At 30.1% G+C, this 27,095-nt stretch overlaps 1 protein-coding gene across 1 annotated transcript in view; it reads right to left on the bottom strand.

The window, feature by feature from the left end:
• The window catches only part of LOC107453082 (uncharacterized), a 157,036-nt gene that overhangs the window by 124,632 nt on the left and 5,309 nt on the right, over positions 1-27,095 (bottom strand). The gene's annotated exons all lie outside the window — the stretch shown is intronic.

Genomic DNA, 27,095 nt, shown 5'->3' with positions numbered 1-27,095 from the left:
GACAGAATTAAGAATTACCATTCATTTCGAATAATTACTCGGCAGAGTGTCCATTTTCTGACCTGCCCGATATTTTCGTCACCGATATATTTTTAAGGTCTTGGCCGACTTTACCTCATTTTACCTTATATTTTACCTCATCGTAAAATTTGTAACCCACGAAAAATTATTCTAATAATTGATAAAAAAAAGTTACATTGAATAATGTTATTTTTAAAAAGAAAAAAACAAACAAATAAATAAGTTACATTAACACGCATTTTATTTTAGAACCGTCGTTAAACAGGCATTTATGCATTTATGTGCCCCAAAGTATTTTTTTTTTTTGAAAAACTTTGAATGAGTTTCACTGGTCGGAATAGCCTGGTTGGAAGGGCACTGGGCCAAGAGGTCGTGGGTTCGATCCTCGCCGATAGATGAGTAGTAAATGGTAACTGATGCACGTTAAATCTGTCGAGTCTCAAAGTCATCCATGTTCCCATAACAAATCAATACCTCTGGGGGTACTGATCCAGGAGTTTCCTTGTCTTCTGAATTGGTTCAAAATGACAAGGCTACGGAGTTGAGCATTACTGGTCACAAACCCAAAATTGGATCGGCTGTTCAACGTCGTTTATAAAATAAAATGTGTTTCGCTATCATTTTTCGTACAAACGACATTCAAAAATTTCAAATCCTTTCAAAGACATTTCCAGAAAATTAGCTTTCGAACGAACCCCAATGTTTCTTACAACCTTCATGTAAAAAAAAAAGAATAAACAGAAAACGTGCTTTTACCACTGTTCTATAATAATTCTGTGGACAATAATTAGAATTTCAAATAATCAGGATACTTTCTATTCAAAATTATAATAATATTCTATTTTTAGCTCATTCTCCTGGCACGCGACCTCCTCACGTCACCTGTAGTGGAATTGTCTTATTTTCGTATTTATTCGAAGTGATTTTGTACACGCTTCGCTTTATTGGCCAGAATTTATTTTTTCCTCCATTATTTGTATTATTATACTTTGCTGCTTTATTTCATTTTTGAAACTAATCTTATAGAATCATCCGATTTTATTAAACATTTATATCTACAATTAAATCATTTTTAAGCCATAGCTTACAGTGTAAAATAACCTGGATACGCACAGGGTGCGTAGCGTTTTTAAGAAGTGATTAAAGGTACTTATTTTCAATTTTTAAAAGCCCTTAAAGGTGCTTTTTTCATCGGGTGCTTTTAAAAAGTGCTGAATTTTCCCTTTTTCAAAATGAGATTTTTCCTTTACCATATTGATTTTCGCTACGAATTATGCAAACAGACACAGTTCACATTGTTCTATTCAACGTTTTCACAATTAATTCAACCTCAATCTATTTCGGCGTCAGACAGTAGCGTATGAAAACGCCATTCGCATGCTTCAAAATTTCATGATTTTTGACAATTGCCAAAAACAATCCAAAAGTTTATTATTATTATTTTTTTGACATGATGGTTAAAACAAGATAAAACCGTCAATTGTCAAAAACTTTTCCAAACCTGCCTGATTATGATATTTTTTTAAAGTGCTTAAAAATATTTTTTGAGTGTTTGAAAAGTGCTTAAAAGTTGCTTATTTTTTGTTGAATAATTTGGCTAAGCACGCATCACTTTTTTTTTTTTAAGCTACTGACAACAATGTTGTTGTCTCTCTCTCAACATCGGTTGTTGTGCAAACCTGAATTCGTATCGACCACGACTTGAACCCGGTGTTCGACTCACTGGAATTAAATAAGACCCTCTTAGAACTTTTAAATCATTGTTCTTGAAAATCAGAATAACAAATCAAAAGTTATTCAGGGTGTTCATTTTTTGCACACTTTACAATAAATAAAACAATTATTGTTTCTGTTGTTTGAACTATTACTACAAAATAGTAATAGAAATACAAAATCTTATTTTTTCTTAAAAATTGCTAGAAGATATAATATTTTTGTAATATGCATCCAAAGCTCAAGCCGAGTTAACCTTGTTTTAATTGTTGGATCAAAGAAAAGAAATAAGTTTTACATCTGTATTACCAACACTGACTTTTAAAATGAGTAACATTTACCAGAAACACAAAAAATAAGAAAATGTATGCACAAAAATAAATTGTTTTTTCAGAACATAGTTTAAGAGCATCAATGGTGGACAATCAGATACACGTTAAGGGAAGAAAAAAATAACAATTATAAAAAATGAAATTAGAAAGGTTTTTTTAAATACTAATTATTCATTCTCTTGCGAAAAAAATTTCTACGAAAAGTTGTAATAATGTTCGTATAAAAATAAGGTATCGATCATAAGATATTTCATGAATATATATGTTATTATAGGAAAAAATCATATTGAAAAATAAGAGGTTGGTAGTAGCAATAATTTATTTTTCAGAGATTGGAAAATCATAAAAACTGTAAGAGTTAAAAAAAATTGATTCTAAGAGTATGTGGGAAAAGAATTTTCAGCCAAAATAGGAAGTAATTATTGTGCTGCTTTACATATAAATAGAGACAGAATAATCAAATGTCAATATAATGTTAGTTACGTGATATTTAAGTGAAATTAATTAAACTAAAATAGGTTTTTTTAAAAATATTTTCAGAATTTTATGAACTATTATTAATGTATTCATGCTTCGTAGAATATGTAGAAAAAAATTAATACAATGTTCGATTTCGAATGTATTCAATTTTTCTGTCTACATTTTCCAGAAATATTTCTAATTTTTATAATATTTTAGAATTTATTTAAAGACGAAAAACTAAATAAATGAAATTAATCAACTGTATTTTTTTTAAAAAAAATAATAAAAGATGCTTAAAAATAAATTATTTATAATAACAAGTGTATTTATAATAACAACTACCTCAACACAAATGCCTAAAATTTATTAAAAAAAAATAATACAAAATTCCTTGCCTATACTTAAAATGTACAAAAGTAACACGATGTGTTTTACATATACTCAATGTACATTGAGAATATTCTATTTTATTTACTTATTAATTTATTTTTACAAAAGAAATTACACTTTTTTTTAAAAAATAAATAAAATGTAATCAGAAAAAAAAATTGATTCTAAAATGAAATGTTAGTGATAAAAACCTCTTAATTCTATTCAGTTATAATAATACTTCAAAATATATGATACAACAAAAAATAACTGTTCATTTAGATTAATAGTGACCGTCCCAGAGGAGTTTTCGGACAAGGGTTTGTGCCATGTGAGAACCAAACACTACAAAACTAATGAAGATTGATACACATTAAAAATAATCACACTATGTAAATTTAAAACAATGTGTCAAGTATTTTAAAGGAAAGAAAAGTGGATAAATGAAGGTTCCTCGCAAGAACAGATAGTTTGTCAATTATAAAATCACTCATAATAAGGGATTAAAGCCAATATAAAATTTCGGAGCAAGACATCAAAGGCTATCACCAAAAAGAGGTCACCAATGATTCTCCACGGAAGGGAACGGCAACCAGTCCAAGTGTCCGGCTTAAAATAAAAAAATCAAAGAGAACCAGAATTTTTTTTTTTTTTTTTTTTTTAAATCAAAGAGAACAAGTCTACAAAAAAAAAGTCAGAAGCGCTTAAAACATCTAAAAGGGTAAAATTAACCAAAAATAAAAGTGTCAGAAATGGGTATAAAGAGTAAAGTCAGGTAAAACATCAAATGGTAAAAATAAGAAAATTCACATTAAAAAGGATCAAAAATAAGATTAATAAATTAATTTAAATAGTTGACATCATTCAGTTTGCACACGAGATTTATTTCCGAAATGTTGGCGCGCTTTGAATGCCGCCAAGAATAATCCAGAATGAGAATATCAATAATGTTCTATTTCATTACTTGGTACACTGTTCGAATTTTTTCGGAAAAAATGGTTATTTAATTATTATTTTACCACATTAAAGCAAAACTGTGAAATAACCAAGATTGTATTCAAACTGCTTTCACCTAATGCAGCTAAATTATCAGAATTTTATTGCACCTACTAAGCCCTCCTTGCAGCTGCGTAGATGTCATAGCCGAGAGGGCTAATCTGTCAGTTTCATGGCCAACAGAACTAGGGTTCGAATCCCAACGTTGACAACACAATTATTTTCTCTTCAACACAATTCTTGAATACCTAACAAAAAGCCTAGCTCTAATCTCCAGTTAATTTCTTTTTTAACGGTTTTAAAATTACACTAGTTATAAGAAAACCCATTAAGTTTTGTATTCATGCTTTTATTATCATACTAGTTGTAAACGGTTTCAAAACCGTAAGGGTAAAAAATGTTCTTTACCGTTAATTGGATGGACAGGCCGGTTATTTGGCCATAATTCTGGAATGAAAATTCTGACAATGTTGTCGCCACCATATTTTGCATTCAATAAGCACAAAAAGTTATAATTACAGTAATACGCAAAATGTTCTTTTTTACGATACTCTCAGAAATAATCGATAATGTAGAATGATGTCTCCACTAATTCATAAAATGAATCAAACTCAGGCAGAACTAATGAAAATGACAAAAACTTTCTTTACTACACAACTGAAATTGCAAAAATAAATTTTCTGAACTCTTTTATATATCTTGTTGTTCAAACTGGTCTATTAAATATCAAGTAAGTATCATTCATTTTTACTAATTATTGATTGTTGTTTAACAAGCAATTTCAAGTGAGCAAAATAAAAACCCTGAATAGTTTTTGATCTTCACGTTCTTGGACTTGAGGGGATGTGACTTTAAATATACTAAATGCAGACGATATTTTGAGTTGCGAAGTGGCATACAAACCCTCAAAACCACAATCTGGGAGGAGAACGTTCCAAAATTTGGTTCATTTTACTTTTTGCGCTCTCTATCTGTGGAGAACTTTTTAAGCTAATATAAAAATTTTTACACGCAATTATAAATTTTTTTTGTCCAAATAAGCAAAAAATAACTTTTAGTACATATTTATTATTTTTTATTATTTTATTTAAGAATGGTTGAAAAAATTTTGAATTGTGAAGTAAACAATTTTTTGAATCTTTTTCAAAGAATGTAATTTTATAAGGCAAAATACAAAATTTCAGCGAAATTTGTAGAATAGTTCTTGAGAAATTGAATTTCAAATAAGTCAGATACTTAAACTTCAAATTCTCAGGAACTACTTGGCTCAAATTTTGAATTTTGCCATAAAAATTTACATTCTTTAAAATGATGCAAAAAATTTTGTACCTTAATATTCAAAATTTTTGTAAGTATTTTTAAATAAAATAATACTAAATATTTACTAAAACTTTTTTTTAATGGAATTATCTTTGGTTAATTTAATTTTATAGTTGTGTGTAAAAATTTTTCAATTAGCTTAATAAATTCTCTAGATGCATCAAAAAGTTAAATTAATATTAAGTGGTCCTTCACAAACTATTGGGACCTTATTTCCCAAACAGCGTATCACAGTCCTAGAACATCCAACCAAAATCATTCAGGGGGGGGGGGGTACTGTACTATAAAGATATTTATGCTCTCATAATATCTATACCATAATATTCAATTGTATGAAAAAAGTTCCCATAATATTCAATTGCATGAAATTATTTTATAATATTTTACTTCGATTCACTTTAGTTTTGTTCGAATTTTCCTTAATGTTCGGTCTGTGTTTAATTAACAAACTAATTTTATTTTAAGAAATATTGTTATACAGTCGAACTTCTATTTTGCGAATTTCTCTATTCTGCGATTCTTCATCGAGGATCCAAGAACATTTTGGATATTTCTTCGTAAAATAACTTCCAAACAGCGAAGTGAATTTGAACTTTTCTTTGAGATCCAATTTCCCAAATAATTTCAGAGTATTTCCAACTTGTAAACGTATTTTATGGGAGAAATGACCTTGAATTAATTTTCGAAGCCACTTTAGAGAAAGCAGTAAAATCCCTTTGCATTTCATACGAAATTAACGGATATTATCGGTAGCCATTAAACTTAAGAGCGCATGTGGTTAATGTATGCTTAAAAGTACTTTTATAATAAAAGAAGCTATAATTTTATACATAAATTTAGCCTTTTTTTGTTCAAAATGTTTGTAGAATGGTTACACTGGATAAAGTTTTGCTCTATTCTGTCTTTCCATGCAGATGGTTAATATTTATAAAATACTAGTCTGCAATTGCTATTTTAGTTATGTCTAATGTTTATGAATTTAAAAAAAACCTGTTTTGTGTCGTTAAAGAATTTTAATAGGTGATTTTCTATTTAACGAACTTATTATCGGGATTTAGCAACTTCGTTAAATAGAGGTCCGATTGTACATGCATCCTAAATTAATAATCTTTCACTAATGTAATAATAATTTTAGTGTAATTTAATAGAAAACAAGTTAGAGAACATTCTAGGAGTTGTTGACTTTAGGTGTTCAGATTGGATTAGAAAAGAGAATTGGCGTAGCGAAACATGATGATGTTTCATTACTCCCTTTTCATTCAAAAATTATGCTAAAATAATAGGCAGCAGTCTGTCCATCTGTTTAACGGTCAAGTTTACGGTAAAGAACACTTTATACGCATACAGTTTTGAAACCATTTACAACTGACATGGTTTCCGTAAAAAAAAAGAAATTTAGCTAGATATTGGAGCTTGAATTTTCGTATGATAATGGGCATTGAAGAGTACTACAGGACACTAGAAACTCTTCATGCGTTGAAGAGAATGGCGGAAATACCGGGCCCTGTCAGTCATGAGATGGACAGATTAGCCCTCTCGGCTATAATATTTCCGCAGTTGCAAAGCTTCATTAGGTGGTTCTAGTGGGTGATTCCGGTTGTGTAACCGTATTAGGTGAAAGCAGTTTGATTATCCTCTCATTGATGGTTATTTGACTGTTTCGTTTGAATATGGAAAGATAACAATTAAATTAATTGTTATCTGACCATTTTTTCGGAGAAATTTTTAACAGTGTGGTGTTAAATATTTGCCACCATTTTTTTCGTTTAGTTACTCTAAAATTTTTTACAGTGTGTGACAAAAAACATGAAAAGAAAATATTCTAAAGAAACTAACTATGCAAAAATATGTAATGCGCTGAAAAGTTTTTAATTAACGAAAATGTGTGATGTCGCATAAAATGTCTCAATTTTAAGAGGACGCCATACCGAGGGGAAAAAATTTCGTCACAAATTTTCTTTCTCCACCATAACTAATTTAAAACTTAAAGTGTAGGAAAAATAAGTTTAGTCTAACCTAGACTAAGCCATGGAAGTTTCAAATACTGAAAAGAAAATTTTTAAAATATAGAAATGAAAATAAATTATGAGATGATCACTTAGGACTACACAACGGAGAAGTTCTCTTCCAATAATTTGTTTGCATTTTAATGTTTTGAAGTATTCTTTTCAGCAATTGAAAAAACAAAGCAGTTAAAAATAAAAACAAATTTAAAATAAAACAACGAAAGAATTGACGTCAGATCACCCAATTATATCCGCAAATTAGTACTTTACATTGTATTAATAAAGTCATATCAAAATATATATTAATAAGAAAGTTCAATATAAATACAAAATAATTCCAGGTTTGCCTCAACTTACTTTCTTTTATATTTTAATTCAGTAGTTGTTATTGTTGTTGTTGTTACTTTACGTCGCACTAGAGCTGCACAATGGGCTATTGGCGACGGTCTGGGAAACATCCCGGAGGATGATCCGAAGACATGCCAGCACAATTTTGATCCTCTGCGGAGGGGATGGCACCCCCGCTTCGGTAGCCCGACGACCTGCGCGCGAAGTCGAGCACTTTACGGTAGCACAGTTTAACGAGGACCAATACCGCACACCCTCGGTCCCTACACAGACTGATCCAAGTGGTCACCCACCCGCACATTGACCGTAGCCTGTGCTGCTTGACTTCGATGATCTGCTGGGAACCGTGTCTTAACGATCAGTCCACTGCAGGACTTTAATTCAGTAATAAAGGAGAATTTTCTTCCACTTAAGAACGCTTTTAAGTGTTCTTCAAAAAGCATTTTACTCGATCACCTTTTTATCAATCATATTTACATTGCGTATAAATTCTGACTTTATTGTAAAACTTAGTCGCTTCATGTTCTATTCAAGTTTGGGGTAATACCATTAGCAAAAAGATTTTTTTTTTAAAAAAAAACATTTTTAAAAGATAATTTGTTAATTAAGAATAATTGTTGCGAGCGTCTTTGACAATTGAAATATCCCGCAATGAATTTTCCAGTTATTAGTTACCAATATCTTACGAAGCACAAATATTTGCCTATTTTAAAATCCGTAAATATTTTAATAATTCATAAGCGTAAAAAGTGTGGACATGAAATTAATTTTCTTTTCCAAGAGAAGTTTATTAAAAAGGAATGGTTTTAAACTACCTTCAATATTAATTATTAGAGACTGAAAATCTGAATTACTGGAGTAAATAATATTGACTGTTGATTCAATTCTACAGTGAATAGAAAAACTTTAATAAAGTTTATTGGATTAGTGAAAATATTGTTTTCAGAAACTAATTAAACAACTGGATCAATAAATTATTTATTTTAAGTCAATTTATTCAGAAAACGAACTATATATTCATTCTAAATAATGAATTCATTCTGAATTTAAGTTCAAAACTATACGTGCATTCTGAAAAAGAACTGCACAACATTTCTGAAAACGATTATCCTTAAAAAAAAAAATTAATAAATAAATAAATAAATTATTCTAAATATTACTTATGTGATTATTCTGAAGAAAACCTATAAAGTTATTTTGAAAATTAACTATACCTTCAGATGATAAACAATATGATTGTTTTGAAAAATTAACTACACCATTATTCTGAAAGTATAATTCCAGATCTTTCGATGGAACTAACCCGCATTTGCGTTGCATGGACAGGAAGACCACGAGAACCTCCCACGGTTAGCCTGAAGGCAAGGAGGCTCTAACTCATGATCCGCCGACCACTGAGGATATTTCACTTTAGCGCTGTGGTAGGTGCTAGCCGGATGCGGTGTTCGTATCGACCCACCATCGCTGGGATTCGAACCCGGGAAACCTCATTAGAAGGCTCTATCCCCTGAGCCAACACGGCTCAGAACAGAGATATGAGAAAAATAACATTAAGATATTTATACTTCTGAACATTCGGCAGATAGACACCAATAATATAGGGGTGTTTTGCTTGAACCTCAGTACAGTTTGTTTACGGTAAGAACTCCCCCCATCACAAAGTCTGAGGCTGCCATAGAAACGAGAATAGCGCATTTTCAGAGAGGGTAGCTTCTCTTCACTCTAGGGCTAACACAATGGACAAAAACATTCTCTTTCTTTCGGTGTCCCGCGCCAAAACTTGTCATAAGCAATGACCCTACTTGAACTAATTATACATCGTTGCCATGGTCGCCGCCACAATTCCAGACGAAAGGCTAGGGGAGTTGTTACTTTATATAAACTGCATATTCAATAGGCTTGAATCAATGCATATTCTTTGAGTGTTTCTTAATATTCTCTGTTTTTCCAACAGAAAAGAGTGCCAGTTGTTTACAAAGAAAGTCAAAGTATGTAAATAAATACCACTCCAGTAATATCTTTCCTTTAAATATACATTTGAAACCATAATTGAGATACATTATAATAATTAACTCCCATAAACATTTAAATAAATTACTATTTTCAAATAAACGGCTTACTTTTGAGATTTGATTATATTGTTGTGATTGATTTCGAGAATTTTATTGTAATTAGAATTTTAAAAAAGCAGAAAACTTCCGGTAACAACAGGTGCCATATGAATGGTTTAAAGCAGGGGTCCCCAACCCTATACCCGCGGGCACCATGGCGCCCGTCGATCGATCTAGGTGCGCCCGCTGCTCAACGATAAAATATTTCAGTTTTCCATTTTCCCAATAAATGCTATGCAAATACATACTGAAGTACGCTGGCTCAGTAAATGTAAAGTACTTGAATAGATTTCTACATATAATTGGAGAAATAGAAAATTATCTTGCAACCAAAAATCAAACATTTTTAGAACTAAGAGATCCTCTTTGGCTAGCAGATTTGTCTTTCATAACGGACATAAGGGAAAAACTAGATTATTTAAACTTGGAGCTGCAGGGAAAGGACAAATTTAAAGCAAAAATGATAGAGGCTGTTAACTCGTTCAGTTTTGTGGATATCACATTTGAAAATGAAGTCTCTTGTGCATTTTCCAAACATGAAGAAATTGATAGGTGACAGTGAAATTGACATTTGTCATCAACCTCCAATTGCTTAAAGGTCAATTTAAAAAGCGCTTTCAGCAATTTAATATCATCGAGCCTTTGATAACCTTTTTGTTAATCCTTTTACCAACCAAATAAACGTAACCGTAATAGCAACATACATTTCAGAATTTCTTCAAGTAAAGCGAGAAGAATTGGAGATAGAAATTTTGGATCTCCATTGGATGACATAATCCTCAAAACTATTATATCACATGAGAAATTCTGGAATATATTTGAAGGACTAAATTCCATTCTTAAAAAGAGCATCATATTCTCCCAATTATGTAGCCCTGGTCAGCGAAATGCCGTGTCAAACACCACATGCCACTGTATTTTATAAATAATTTTTATACTTCGTATGTTTTGAATGCAATTTAGTAATCATTTATTTTACACAAAAATATTAATTGCATTCATATGCTAAATTAATTTTTGAAATTTATTTTTTGTGCACTATATAAAGTGTGTATTATTACCTATGTCTACCAATAATAAGTTTATCTTGAAAAAATAAATGGTGCCCGCCATTCGAACGATATTCTGGTATTTGCTCTTAGGTACAAAAAGGTTGGGGACCACTGGTTTAAAGAGTTGATTCTGGTCACCAGAAATTGTCTTTAAAATGCAAGTAATGGTGATTTTGTTTTTTCCTCGTCTGTGTAACAATTATTTCAAATAATTAGGCATTCAATATATAAAATTTTATTTTTTTAGAAAAATACTCTCATAAGAGTGTATCTACCACTACCAAAATATAATTCCAATTCACCAGTATATAAGACTATTCTATGTTGGGGTACCTTTGCATAGAAGAGGGCCGATAACTTCTCTCCCCGCATTGGTGACCCAGACGTGATTTGAACACGCCTATCTTGACACTAACGCCCTCTTCGATCTGAAGACGCCTACTTCGATGGATGGTCCACATTGAACATTTGACTTGCTACTTGTGACTGCTACATTATCCGCTTCCTCACGCTGTTGTTACTCAGTCTCGATCACACACAACGTATACTCGCGACTGCTTAAGGCAGCACAAGAGCGACCACGACGGTGAACTTAATACAGCTCTCCCGGCTTCTCACAAAACAGCAATGAATCCACTAGTGGTTTATCAAATTCTGTCACAGATATAATTCTGGTGTACTGTAGCGAAAATATAATTCCAATTCAGTAGCATATAAGGCACGTTAACTCGAATCTATGGTGGGGTAGCTTTTCATAAATGACATTACTACTACATAAATGAAAGCACTCCTGAGGAGGTCAGGAATAAAAACTTGTTTGTTTTTTCTCGCAGAAAACAGTTGCCTCCAACAAACCACTTTTCCTGTTACAGATTTGAAGATAATCAATAGAATACAGTAGTAAATTCTTAATAAGAGCTTCAATTGAACGATTTTAGCTCTGAATAAGCTTGTTTCTGTAGTTATTTAATTTCAATTCTTCGAATTAATATTATGTTTTAAAATTATTTATCTAAAGAAAACTGTCAAGAATGTTCTGCCGTAATTAGATTTGTATGGATTTCCTGGAACAATCTGCTGAATTTCTACCAACGGGAAAAAAAAACTTCTGGATTTTGTTGTTAAGTAAAACTTTTGTTTAACGTTTCATTAAAATTAAATATCAAAAGAATTGGTAAAAGCATTTTCCCAATAATTCCTTTAGAATTGTTACATGAAAAATATTTAAAATCAACGAAAAAAGAGAAAACTGAATAAATGTCAACTTCATGTTCAATCTAAAAGATAAGAAGTAATTTATTATTTTTTGCAAAACTTGAATCGATTCATTTAATCTGATCGATGAAACAATTTATATCGATAATCTTTAGTGTTTATTAAACTAATCAAATTCCCTGAAATTAAGAGAATTTGCAGATCAATTTTAAAGAAATTGGATGAATGTTGATACAATGCCAAAAGAAATAACCATTCAACAATTGTAACACTGGTAGGGAAGGTATGAAAACAATTGCTTACATGAAATGATAATTATTTCACGGCCTCTAAAAGGGGACCCATTTTTTTTGTTTATTCTGCTTTCGACGATCATGCTTGTGTATTCTAATTGGATGTTTGTTTCTCATTGCATGTACATTAAAATTGTTCTAGAGATAATTACCAAGTCATTGATTACACCATCTTTGTTTTATTTTAATCAATTTTGCACACCAATGTTTTGTCTGAAATCTTTTTAATTTTAATGTTGCCACAAATCAAAACTAATTTTACAATATAGGCCAGTACATCTCTTACAATTTTGTCTTAATAAGAAACCCATAAGAGTTAATTTTTTACATAGGAAATCAGTTTGAAAATAAAATTATATAAAATGCGATCAGACCGAACAAAGAGAAGAAAATTGTTATAATAATTTTCGTACAAAAGATTGACAAAACTATTTTATATCTCAAATGTTCCCTTTTTGAATTCTGAAAGTAAAGAGCCCGCATTCGGTTTTACGGAAAGCAGTCACGTGAAAAAAAATTCTCTCTTGGGTCAGTATGTAAAATAATCTTAACTTTCGGTTGAAAAACTTTACATTAGAAATAATTTATTTTATAACCGTCGTTAAAGGGTCGTATCAACTTTTGGGTTTACGACTACTAATTTCCAACTCCATCACCTTGTAATTTTGAACCCCATTTAAAAGACAAGGGAACTCCTGGATCAAGTATTAGGAGAAATTTTGCCTACGTGGAAGACTTTTTGATAGAACTAACCAGCATTTGCGTTACATGGAGAGGAAAACCTTTCACGGTTAGCTTGTCAGCAAAAGGACTCATGATCCGTCTGGGGATATTTTGTGTCAGTATCGGTTCAAGCCGGAATTCGTATCGACCAGTCATCGCCGGGATTCGAACCCGGATCTAAACATTAGCAATGAAATGACTACAAGGAATTTCTTTTACCTTGTAAATTCTAAATTAAAATGATGATCGCCTAACAATTACATAAATTATTTGTTCACCTCTAAAAAAATTAAGCTCCAAAAGTAATCAGGAGGAATGTGGGCTACGATTGATGCAGACAATAACACTAAAATTCACCAGAATAACGATACACAGTCAAGCTTTGTTAGTAAAGGCTTCTTAAAATAAATTTTGTTTGGAATTAAAATATTTATATAATATATATATATATATATATATATATATATATATATATATATATATATATATATATATATATATATATATATATATATATATATATATATATATATATACAACAAAATAAATAAATACAAGAAAACAAGAAGAAAGTTAAGAAAAACAATAAGCTCATAAACATTAAGAACGGCACTTTAAATTCCTCTAGTTACACTCAATTTGCGCTTTACATATGATTTCGCTACTCGCTTTACAGATTTTGTTTTATACTGTTTTTTCTTTTATTTTATTTTCTGTTTTTACGTGTTATTTTTACTTATTGTGTTCTATTTTATTTGTTGTAATTTTTGTAAAAAAAATTTTTTGAGTGCTCCTTACACTATTGTATTAATATGTTTTGCTTTGGCTATATTGATACAATATCAGAAAGCACTCTTTTTTGCGGATATAATCGTGTGGGCTGATGTAAAGATTATATCGTTTATTTTCCGGTTTTTTAAATTTCAACCTTTTTTTTTTAATCAGTTGTTTGTTTGTTTTTTTTTTTTTTTTCATTATTATTCCCCCCCCTTTTTTTTCCATATGTCTATAATTTTCCTTTCTTTCATCTTCATTTTGAACTTATATATACAGCATAATAAATAAAAACAAAAAAACACGAAGAAATGACGAAAAACAGTGAGTTTTATTTACTGCACATAAGATGCTAGTAAATACAATTCATAAAATAAGTACAAATGTAGAGAAAACATGGGGAAAATTACAGAACAATGAAAAAAGGGGAAAAAAGAAAAAACAATAATAAAAATAACAAGAATTCCAAGAAGAACAAAAAATTCCGCAAAAAGGAAGAAAAAAAATTAAAAAATCCGGAAATTTTTTTTCTTCCGATTTCTTGTTATTTTCTTTTATTATTTTTCTTTTTTTCATTGTTTTGTAATTTTCCCCATGTTTTCTCTACATTTTGTACTTATATATATGTAATATAAAAGGCTTCAATTAATCTTTTTATGTTTCCTAATTAATTATTCTAATCGAAATACTTTCTCACACTTTTAAAAGCCACATCCTGTTCTTAAATCTATTTTTGTAGTATGCATTAGTACATTTTGTAGTGTGTATTAGTATGCATTTAATTAAAAGCAGGACATTTTTCCCTTTGCTCTCTGTGGGAAACGCTCGATCTTTTTCATAAACCAATAGCCACTACTAAGATTTCCCTCTTTCCCTAAATTATGACATTTTACTTTTTCATGACTGCTCTGTCTAATAATTAATAAATAAATTTTGTACCCTCCTTCCCGGCCTAAGACCTGTTTTAATCCTTCCACTCGGCAACGACGTTATATATATATATATATATATATATATATATATATATATATATATATATATATATATATATATATATATATATATATATATCGGATGGTTTTTAAAGAACCATCGTTATATAATGAAAGGGATTGAATCAAAATATTAAAAAAACGAAATCGAGAAGGGGGTGGGATGCAAACTAATTTAATATCTTCTGTGTTTTATTATATAATTTTGCCAAAGATCACGTGTCTTCGTGCTGATTCTTTTTTCGCCCACGAATACCATTTCATGGAAATTCATGACCACGCGAAATTGAGTGATATTCTCCTGTCGATGGTTGAAGCGTCAAAAATACTGTCGAAGGCCTGAAACGTTACGTGTAACTTTTCTTTCAACAAACTTGAGTCCAGAAAACCCCCACAAAATTCGTAAAATGTCTAAATTCCAAAGGTTAGGAAAAAGACAACAGTATGAATAAAAATTCTGTCTCTTGCGCGACATTATTTATCGAAACTGATATGAAGCCCTAAATGATTATGTTACTGTTTGGTATGATTATATTATTTTAAAATTAATAACTGATGAGTGGGATATTTCCGATGTAATCGAATGAGAGTTTCTCAGAAGAGCTTCTAAGCAATTTCTACACACTTTTTTGAGCGGGATGATTGGAGGTGACACCAATTTATGTACACAAAACGAACAGTTTTGCACATATCTACGCAAGAGAGGATGTTAGAAGCGTTCCAGGAATTATCTGAACATGTTTTGCACTGAATTGAATGAGCTAAATTTTTGTTACTTAAGAAGTCATTAAAAGATAAGTATAAAAAAACACAATTTTATACTTTTTAACTAAAACTTTTGAGGTCAGTTCACTAATGAAAGTTAACCTTTAAAAAGAAACAACTCAGTTTATTTTTCATAAAAACCTACATCATAAGAAATTTAAATTCTTTCTAAGAAAATGCCTACCTATGTACTCGTTGAAACAATGTCTTAGATAACATTTATTGTACGATAAAGTAAACTATTTACTTAAGCGAATCCAAAACGAACCGTCAAATCATAATTCAAAAAAAATTTCCATTCATTTTTTATAAAATTTCATTTTAGGTTACTTTGATAAAATCAAATTCAACAAATGAACGCAATCAACAAGCATTGCTCAAATTTTAAAAAAGAAAACGGTCCCTTTGAGTACTTCATCCTCTTTTGAATAAATGTAATCATTTGAACATAATTATTTAGGTATAAACATTTTTGAATAATGACTGAGGTTGTTTCCGGACATCTTTAGGACGAAAAGGACGTTTCAAGTACAGATATTTTGAGTTATTTGTAATTACTTCCAAATAACTGTAACGAATTTCTAGTAGAAAGTACTTCTAGTATTTTTACTTGAAATGAAATTTTCTTCAGTGCTTGATCATATGAAAAAAAAAGGAAAGACTTAGAATAGGAAAAAAGTGTTTTCGTACGGGTTTTGTACTCTTTTTTGAAATGTGATTTGTCAAATTACGTCATCATTTTCGTTTTTTATCCTCACGATTTGTGACACCAATGTGTACATTTTTGATTCTAAAAGAAAATTATATGTTTAGACCGGTCTTTAAGGAACACCCTCCTATAAAGAACCTAATGTTTACCAACGATATTTATAGATGTTACCGAAATTTTAACTAAACTATTGCTTATCGAATGTCTACAATTTTAAATTATGTGGTGAGATAAAACGTGCGCAACACACAAAATAAGGGAAACATCTCCTTTTTACGGATCTGTAAAAAATGGACCGAAAAATAAATATTTAAATAAAAAAGCTGATAATAATTACGAAATTTCAAAAGGTTGTAGGTCAGGTAGATGGAATATCACCAGGTAAAAATAATGAAGAACAACTACAGGAAATTTTAAAAGATTTTCAGATATTTTTTCTAAAGACAAATGCAATGCAGGAACAATAAGAATAGAACCTCAAAAAGTAAGATTGGAATTAGGGGATGCATCGTGATTTGGCCGAATGGCTGATTTCTATATACTCCATCAAAAACGTCCGATTAGCAACATTTTAAAAAAAAATCAATAATAAACATCATTTTTATATCAAAATACGTTTAGTTATTATTAAAAAATAATCAAACCTTAGCAGTACTATTAGTTAAAAGAAAAAAAACTAATAGAAATATTTAGGATTATAAAGATAATTGGATAGGATGATGCTTGAAAATATTCAAGATAAAAAAATTGACTAACATGCATTTGAAGAAAAAAGTTGCGTTTTAAAAAAAATATCCTCTTAATTCTAAAAACAAATCTTTAATGCTGAAAATAATAGTTTCCTAAAACAAAATTACCCATTAAAGGAAAGAATGCTTATCAGAAACGCTATTTAAAATGCAGCACTATCATAAAAACGCCTATATAAAAACGTACAAAAGCAAAATAGAACAAATAAAATAATTTTTGAAAGTAAATTTTAAATCAGTTTTCGAATTACCATATTTTCAAGAAATTAGAGAAGAGTAAAGTCTTAATAGCAGAATCAAAATAAAAGTATAGAGTTTTTTGAATTTCCACGCTGTCCTATTCTTAGAATAACGCTCTTTAAAAATACTCTCATAATAACAACTTTTGCATGTAGTTTTTTTAAAAGAAAAGCTAGATAGAAACGAAAATTGTTCTAAAAGTTTTAAATGTTAGATTTTAGGCTAAACATTTTAATTAACCTTTTCACGCTGTCGTATTCTTAGAAAAAAATTACGTAAAAGAATAACGCTTGTTAGAAACGCTCTGCTGTCATAATAAAAAGTTAATAGAAAAAGAAACAGGAAAAAAAATTGAAAACTAATTCAGAAATATAACTTCAAAGTTGAGAATCATAGTTACTATTTATCTGTTTGACCGTGCAAGAAAAAAGTGATAATAAAAGAATAATGTTTATCAGAAACACTCCTTTGCCTTAGTGAAAACAAAAAAAAAACAAAAAAAAAAAACGTTTCTTAATTTTTAAAATAACAAGTGTTGAAAAAACGATCAAATTACCGCGAGTGAACGGAATTAAAAGAAAAAAATCGTGCGTGGAGTCCCTCCGCGCGGAAGAAGTTAAACTTTGCAACCTGCGACGTTAATTGCAGAAGAATCTGCAGTCGTAGAAGGATCACTAGTTCTATTCAACGACTCTTTTTCCTGCTCCACTCGCTTCCGTGCTCTGTAATCACGGTAATATTCTGCATTTTTTCCCTCGTGGACCTCTTGAACCAGTGGAAGTGCTTGTGGTTGCCTCATCGTCTCGCCCTGGAAAATGTATTTGTATTAATAATATATGTGAATGCGTCATAATGTAATTTCAGAAGAGAAAACCTAACAATCAATTGATATTCACAACAGACGTACCTTGACATAACCTTAAATCCGTCGCATTGTCCGTGGGATTGTTTTCACTTATTTTTTACAATTGTTATCCACGAAGTTTGAAAATAAAAAATACTATCCTATTAAATTATATGTGTATCAAAACAAACTAAAAAAATATTTATAGAAAAGCAATACTTTTATGACTTTTATTACTTTTATGCTAGTGAGAACCAAAACAATATGGAAGTGAATGAGGGAAAACTGGATTTTACCACGTGATTTCCCGGCCAATAAAAATGTAGCGTTAAACGTTTAACGCAACCTTGTTGGAAGTCGCATAAGAAGTATAACTTCAAAAACAGTCAGCATTATAAAACTCTGCATAAGTAATCCAGTTCTTCAAATTTCGCTTTTCCATGTGTGTCTAAACTCAACAAGATTGAGAACTTAACAATTATGTGTAAAGACTATTTCTAAAAACTCATATTAAAAAGATACGATTTTATATTATTGTTTATTAAATCTATTAAAATTTCTCCCCAAAAAGCTGTGTCGAAAAATATTTTTCCAAATAATATTTTGCCGAATATTCAGTAAAATGTCCGAACAGTGGCCGAATATCCCAAATTAACATCTGACTGACCATTGTCCAAAACAACAGGAGGAAATGGAAATTTAAAAATTATTAAAGCATAACTTAATTGAAGAATCACCCAATTAAATTCCAGTAACATTTGAAAATGATGAAAAGTTGACTATGTAAATACTTAAATCAAATAACAAATAGAAATTGAAGCATTATTAAACCATAACTTAATTAAAGAATTCTATTAAGCTCCAGCAAATTTTAAAAATGATGATAAATTATTATGTAAATACTTAAATCAAATAACTAAATCGAGTGCAAAACCTCGTATAGAAAATATAAATTAGGTTCAGTCATATGGATATGATGTTTGGTTTATTTGCCCTGGCGATACTGAAAAACTTGTCTCCAATAATGGCTTATACGAATGGATAAGATTGCCATTAGGGAGGAAGAACGCCCAGATTACAACCCAAATCAAACTTTTTGTTGATTTTTCATTGATGAACCAACGTAATCTTGATGGTAACCATTCCATCATGAATCATTCTATTTTTATAGTAACCATAATCACTCCAAAGTAGGAATTCGGACTGATTTATGATGGTCCAACATAATATTGACTCTTTTCTGTTCATTACGAACCACCAGAAATTTTCATATATAATTCAAATGTTGGAATGATCATGAGCAACCATCGTCCCAATGTAGGAATTCGGACTGATTTAAGATAACATAACAAAAAATTGTTTTGATGATATATTCCTGAGAACCAACAAAAATTCCCATTAAACCATGATGGAAATGTATAGTTGTTACCATCTCAAATCATCAGGGTATGTTGGTCCAGGAAAATCAAATTTCTTTTGATGGTTAATCATTAAAGCAGCATTTTCCATCCCGGAAGTTTGTGGCCATATCAAAAACTATGAGCGCATAATGGATGATGGTGACCATCAAATGATGTTGGACCATCATCAATCGCACTGATACCATCAAATGATGTTGGACCATCATCAATCGCACTGATACCATCAAAATATTTTGATGGGACCATCAGGAATTTCGACTTGGGAAAGAATACTCATAAAATTTCAATAATTATTTCGATGATATTATTATTTTTTTTCTAATAGTATAAAATCATATGAATCACCTTAAAAACTTTTTTTAAATATGCAGATTTGAAAAGTTAACATTACAAGCTTCGAGATGCTCTTTTTTGCAAACTAAAATTTAATTTTTAAATGAAACAACAACATTGAAACAGGTAAAAATTTAAACCCTCCAACAAAATTTAGATATCTCTTCAACGCTTCTTAAATTCAATAAATGTGTGAAATAAATTTATAAATAAACATGCTGAAATACGAGCATCGTTAAACATCCTTTTGAAGAAAGATGTTCAACCTGGTGTTGTCGTTCTATTTTCTTTCAAAAAATAATTAACTCAAATGACTCATAAAAAAAATCTGTTATTTGGAGTCAAAAAACAATTAATTTACTTACACTTGCTAATTATTGGGAAAATGTTACTTTAGATATCTTTATAAACATTTTCATATTTCATGAATAGTTGATACTGAATAGTTTACCGAAACACTTTTGAAACGTTCATAAAAATATTCCATTTCGATTGAAAAATTTATTTAAACTATGTTATAATGATGAATAATATTTCCTATTTTATCGTTCACTTCAAACAAACACTTTAACAAAAATGTGTTTCATATTAACCTGTATATAATGCTTGTATGTTCAGATTACAAATAATAATCTTTTTATGTTAATTGTGCTTTTCACATAGGGCAAAAGATTGCAAGGAAATTATAATTTTTTTCTTAAATTTTGAAATGGTTATTCACATATTGGGGAGGGGGGGGGGGAAACGTATAAAGCTTTTGACAAATCTTTCTGTTATTTCTTTATCTTCTTCATTTGTTATTCAAAATTAAAGCGTTCTCACATTCAACTCTTTTTCTGTAAATCTTTTTCTTAATTTATTATTCAAAACGCTATTTCTCACACAATTCAAATCCAGTCTTTTAATCTATTTTTAGTTCAAGTATGCATTCATTAGCAGTTTGACATTTTTCCTTTTGCTAATAAGTTAGAGATTTAACAGATCAATTACTAAGACCTGTTTTTATTTTTCCACTCGGCAACGACGTGATATATATATATATATATATATATATATAAGTTCAAAATGAAGAATAAAACAAAGAAAAATTATAGACATATGAAAAAAAGGGGGTGGGAAATAATAAGTAAAAAAATAACAAACAACATATTATTTAAAAAAAAAAAAAAAAAAAAAAAAAAAAAAAAAAAAAAAAAAACATGAAATTATAATTAAAAAACCGGAAAAAAAAATATATAATCTTTTCTTCAGCCCACACGATTATATATATATATATATATATATATATATATATATATATATATATATATATATATATATGTATATATATATATATATATATATATATATATATATATAGCTCAATAAAGACAAAAATGATTAAAAAAGGGTTAAAAAAATTAGGGAAAAGCAGAGAAAATTAATAAGTTTTATTAACTGCGCATAAGCTGCAAGTAAACTAAAAAAATAAGTTTAAATATTGAGAAAACCTGGAAAATAATAAAGATTATTGAAGAGAGAAGAAGGAAAATTATTAAAATAATATTATTTTCAAAAAACATTTTACAAATTTCGTATATGTCTTTAAAAAAAAATAAAATAAAATAATAATGAAAAGAAAACTTATTAAAATTGCGATAAACAAAATAAAAAAAAAGTTATAATTTTTGTATATATTATATCTTTTTTTCTTTATTTTGCTTCCCGGAATTTTAATTCGTTTCTCTTATTATTATTTTTTAAGATCCATAAAAAAAATTTTTTTAAGTGTTTTCTAAAAATAATATTATTTTAAGAATTTTTCTTTTTCTCTTTTCATTAAACTTTATTATTTTCCATGTTCTCTCAATATATATATATATATATATATACATATACATATACATATACATATACATATATATATATATATATATATATATATATATATATATATATATATATATATATATATATATATATATATATATATATATATATATATATATATATATATATGTGTGTTACGGTGAAACACCGAAATCTGGAGAATGTCAACATTCACGTAGTCGCTTGGTGCATATCCGAAATATTTGCTAATTACCCTTATTTCTGACTTTCACCGGTGAATGTCAACAATCACATAGTCGCTTTGGTGAATGTCCGAAATATTTATTACATTCGATTTGATATGAATGTAATAAATATTTCGGAGTGTAATGTAATATTTCGGACTGTCTTCAGAATGTAATAAATATTGATTGAATAAATGTAATCATGGATATAATTACATTTATTCAATATTTTAATACTTACTGACGATAGATCAGAAGACACATCAGTGTTTGGAGTATCGGGCCATACATTTACATTTGCCCGGTATACATTTTCTCGGTATACCCTACACTGATGTTTTTTTTTTAAGGTGAAGTGCCACTGCCCGGTATACATTTGCCCGGTATACCCTACACTGATGTTTTTTTAAGGTTAAGTGCCACTGCTCGGTATACCCTACACTGATGTTTTTTTAAGGTCAAGTGCCATTGCCCGGTATATATTTGCCCGATACTCCAAACACTGATGTTTCTTCTAATCTATCGTCAGTAAGTATTAAAATACAGAATAAATATAAATATATCAAATAAAGATAATAATATCAACGAATAAATTATTATAAAATTGGATATAACAAATATTTCGGACATTCACCAAAGCGACTATGTGATTGTTGACATACACCGGTGAGGGTCCGAATGTACAAGAAGGTAATGAAATATTCGATCTTTCACCGACGTTTTTGGTGTTTGTCGGCATTCACCGGTGAAAGTCAACAACCACCGATTTCGGTCATTCGCCGTAACATGTATATAATATGATATAATATAAACTAACAAATCCATGCATTTATTTCAACTGCTAATAAACGTGGGGGGGGGGGGATTCGAAGAATTAATTTAAAGTGTTGAACGGGGTGCAGTGAACTGGAGAGAGAGAAAGAAAAAAAATTCAGAATGGGAGAGAATATTGATTCCTGCAGCTTAAAATAGAAATTTGGCAACTTATCAAATAAATCAACAACTAAAAGAGTTTTATTTTGGTGTCTTTGGCGTGAAATGTGTTCTAAGTGGACGGTGAAGCGTGACGTGTATGTGAAAGGCACCAATCGTAGCCACGATTTAGGATCGTAAATGTTTTTATTTAAAGAGTAAATAGATTCGTGACATTGAAATGACGGGATCTTAACCCTCCTTCGATTGGATACATTGTAATTTGAAATTTTTTTTTTTAACATTATTGTAAAAAGCTATATTTGAAGGTGAAACAGAGATATGATGAGTAGTGCAAATACAGTAAGGAGCAAAAAAAAAAAATTATACTCTTGAAGATTGATCTTCTTCTATTGCATTCTATTACATCATCTGTGATTCGTGTCATCATTTCATTTTCCATGTAAACAATACTATAAATAGAACGAACCGGCCGAACAATACAATTCAACGTTTTTAGCCATAATTCGTTTTAAAAATTAGATTTGAGTGAAAAAGTATGTCCAGGCGAAACAGGCGCGATTATTCATGTTGTCCGAAATTTGTTAGAAATGACAAGAAAGAGAAGAACATGAAAAAAATCCTTAAAATATATTACGAGCAAACAATGTGCATAGAATAACATGCTTAGAGCGAACCATTATCTTCCCTTAATGGACCCATCTTCATACTTCAAGAGAAATATCAAAGTGGGTGAACCAACTTGAAAAGAAGATTTGGTAAAAAAGAAAAACTTTCGACACTCTCTCTTATAATTTGTGCGAAAATGGCCTCAAATGGTTATGAATGCTAAAAGAATTTTTTACTGTTTTATCTGTATAGTATTGTACAAAAATCTTGAATTGCGCATCTCTATTTTCTTCAATAAAACATTTCTTGAAAGTCTCAATTTGCCCATATCATACAAATTTATCAATGATTATTTGCAATTTAGTTCGCATTCATGGCCATATTATTAAACGCACTATAATATTCTATGTAAAATCTTTGTTATCAGTTATTTTAAACCCATTACATGTAGATTTATATATAAAAGTATGGCCGTGCAATTCATGTCATTATTACAGTGAGTCTAATTATTACAATATCTATCTATATTACATAAAAGGCTAATACGTATGTATCAATAAAACCGATGATATTTCTTTTCTCGCGCTGGCAACAGTTTTCATTTTTAATTGATTGGATTCGGCGCGCAAGAGGACGTAGTGAGCAACCAGATAACAATAACCAGAGTGAGCATTATCAGGTTGTTCAATTCAGATTCATGCACTAAAAACATGACACTATTTAATTTAAACTCAATTAGGAATTAATTAATTAATTGAAGTGAGAATGTTTTAAAAGGCCGCTGTTGAATTGATATTTTTCTAATGGGAGCTACCTAAACGTTTAAGTGTTTGTATTGAATGCATTGAATTTTTTTATATTTCACGTTTATTTATGCATTGAATTTTCACGCTTTAAAATGCAGAATATTAGTGAAGCAATATTTGATAATTTATTTTGCTAATATGTTTCTTATTTAGCTAATGTTTTGATTTTTTTCACCATGTACAATCTAAATAGCTAATATACTTTTTTTTAAAAGCCAATAAGAACATTGGTAGAATTCTTCTACATAAGTACAATACTATGTCTTTGATGATAAAATACTATGTCTTTGATGATAATATATTATGTCTTTGTGCTAGAACATTGTGTTCATTGGCGAGCGAGTGCAGCAAGCCATGGTTCACGGCGTGAACCACATAGGATTGCGTAGCAATTCTCGGGGGTTGGCGAGCAGGGGGCGGAGCCTCCTAGTACTAATATAATACCTGATATAATAATTATTCTTTAATATAATTTATTTAATCGTCTAATTTAACCAATGGATACACGAAGGTAAACAAGTACAAACAATAAAGTATCCCCTAATAATTAAGATTTTATAGTGGGTCTTCGCCAGGGACTGCATGTTACCAATAATGTACAAAATGCGTACATTGTACACAATACCCGAGTTTTAAGACTATGAATGAAATACAAGAATCTCTCTCTAGGCACTGCATTTTTAAATTCTCTTAATGCAACGTATAATTTAACGAATCCGGCAAAAAAAATTATTATTTTTACTCATATTATTTTTTTTTTTTCGTTTTCTTTCTTTTGTTCAAAATAAATGTCTAAGAGAGATAGCAATTTATTTATTCAGTAAATTATTATTATTATTTTTTTTTGCAGAAATTTTAATTAACCGATTATGCAAAATATGACTTCATCACGAGATGATTGTCATTAAAAAATTCAGGAGTGATAATTTATTAAAGAAAACAAAATAAAATATGATCCTGCTTTCACTTATTAAATAAAAACGTGATCTTTGCGATGCAATGCGTCATTGATATATACAATGCAGGAACATGGTGCTTTATTTACTAGGTCGCACTAGAGCTGCACAATAGGGTTATTGAGAAACATCCCTGCCACCATTTTGATCCTCTGCAGGGGTTTTCTTTCCTGCTTTGGTAGGACCGATACCGCACACCCTCGGTCCCTACGCAGGCTGATCAAAGTGGTCACCCACCCGCTTACTGACCGCAGACAGCGACTTAAGGTCTGGTTTCTTAGGACAAGCGCCTTATCTGGGCGTCAGCGGGACGTCAACGTCGCGCTGACGCCAACAAAATACTGGTTTGTTAGCTCAAGGCCTGGTTTCTTAGAACTAGCGCCTTATCTGGGCGTCAGCGGAAAGTTGACGCCAAAAAAATAATTTTTTGTTAGCTCAGCGTGAGCAGTCGGTCCAACGCAGACATTAACTCTCATTACGCATGCGTTAATAACGTAAACAAATATTTATTTTAAATTTGTATTGATTTTGTGATTGTCGACCAGTGTTTTAGAGAACAAATAATGACTTTGTCCAAGAAAAAACACATTATAGCTGAGCTAAATGAAGAGTGCTATGCTTAATGAAGAAGCTATGTTTAATGTCAAAGTCAAAATCTTTTCTGATTTTAATGTGCTGTTGGATGTAGTCCGCCATTGCTTCTGTGGTTAACGTCACGTTGTAATCCAACTGCAGTTGAGTTGGACGGCAATTGTAGTTCAAGATGAGCGTTCGATGACGTATACTATCAAACTCACAAATGGACCAATCAGAGGTTAGCGCTGATTTCCAGCTGACGGCGTCCTGTCCTAAGAAACCAGGCCTTTAGGTGTTCTACTGGGAACCGTGTCTTTACAATCAGTCCACCCTACATTAGTTCCCTGAACGCCAAATGTAGACATTTTTTTTTAAAAGATGTGCAAAATCACTTGAATTCCTGTTCTAGACTGAAAATAGTGGAGGAAAAAAAACGCTATCATTTTTGTAGTGATTGCTTTTGTTCTCCGACAGTATTACTGTACTTCAGTATACATATATATTCATTTTACGTAATATTTTAAGAATTTGAGGAAATTTCTGTAGTTTGAAATACGGAAGTGTATATTTTGGTGTAAAATCTGAATTAGGAAACGTTTTTTAACGAAATGAATAAACAGCGTCGCTTTTTGCGATGTTTGTGCGACTTCATTTAAAGTTAGAATGAACAGAAGAAGTCTACACAATTTATGAAATGAGATGTTTGATTTAAAATAGCTTGATTAATAGCGAAAATTGATTATTATTAAAAAAAAAATTCCCCACTCAACCATTAATATTTCTCGCTTATGCATCTCTCTATTTTAGTAACAAAAATCAATAAAAACATTCTAAGTAATATTGAAACAAATATTGTTTTATTAAGGAGAAAAAATTTTTTGAATTAAATAATTTCTAAAGCTCTTAATAATGGCCTAGCATAGATATTTTTTCCGTAAGAACAGGAAAATTAAAATATGGTTATTCTCTTTCCTTTGTTGCCAAGGCAACACGTTTCTTAATGTCGAAATTTAGTATATTATGTAACATTTGCCAGGTTCTATTTTTAATTTCTAGAATCACCCTAAATTTCTAGAACTTACCCTAAAAATGAGATCAGATTAAATTTAGGTAATAAATCAGCATTTAAGATTATCTTAATTTTCTCTTGTTTATTTTAAGGTGCCATTTATACAACTATTAGTGTCACACTCTCCCTGCACCTTGTTCAAATTTGAAATCGTTTATAAAATACTTTTAATTTCATCCACTCAACTTCAAATACATTTTTTTTTTAAACTTGCACTTTTCAAATATTAATCCATTTACTAAATGGGAATGAGCAAAAAACGAAATGGGAATTTCCGATGGGTTAAGCGTTAGTCATTGTTTTA

This window comes from Parasteatoda tepidariorum, chromosome 7, assembly GCF_982258835.1.
Source record: "Parasteatoda tepidariorum strain Cologne lab strain chromosome 7, Ptep-v5.0, whole genome shotgun sequence".
Lineage (NCBI taxonomy): Eukaryota > Metazoa > Arthropoda > Arachnida > Araneae > Theridiidae > Parasteatoda > Parasteatoda tepidariorum.
Note: the sequence above shows the minus strand (reverse complement) of the source record. Positions and strands in the feature narration are given on the sequence as shown.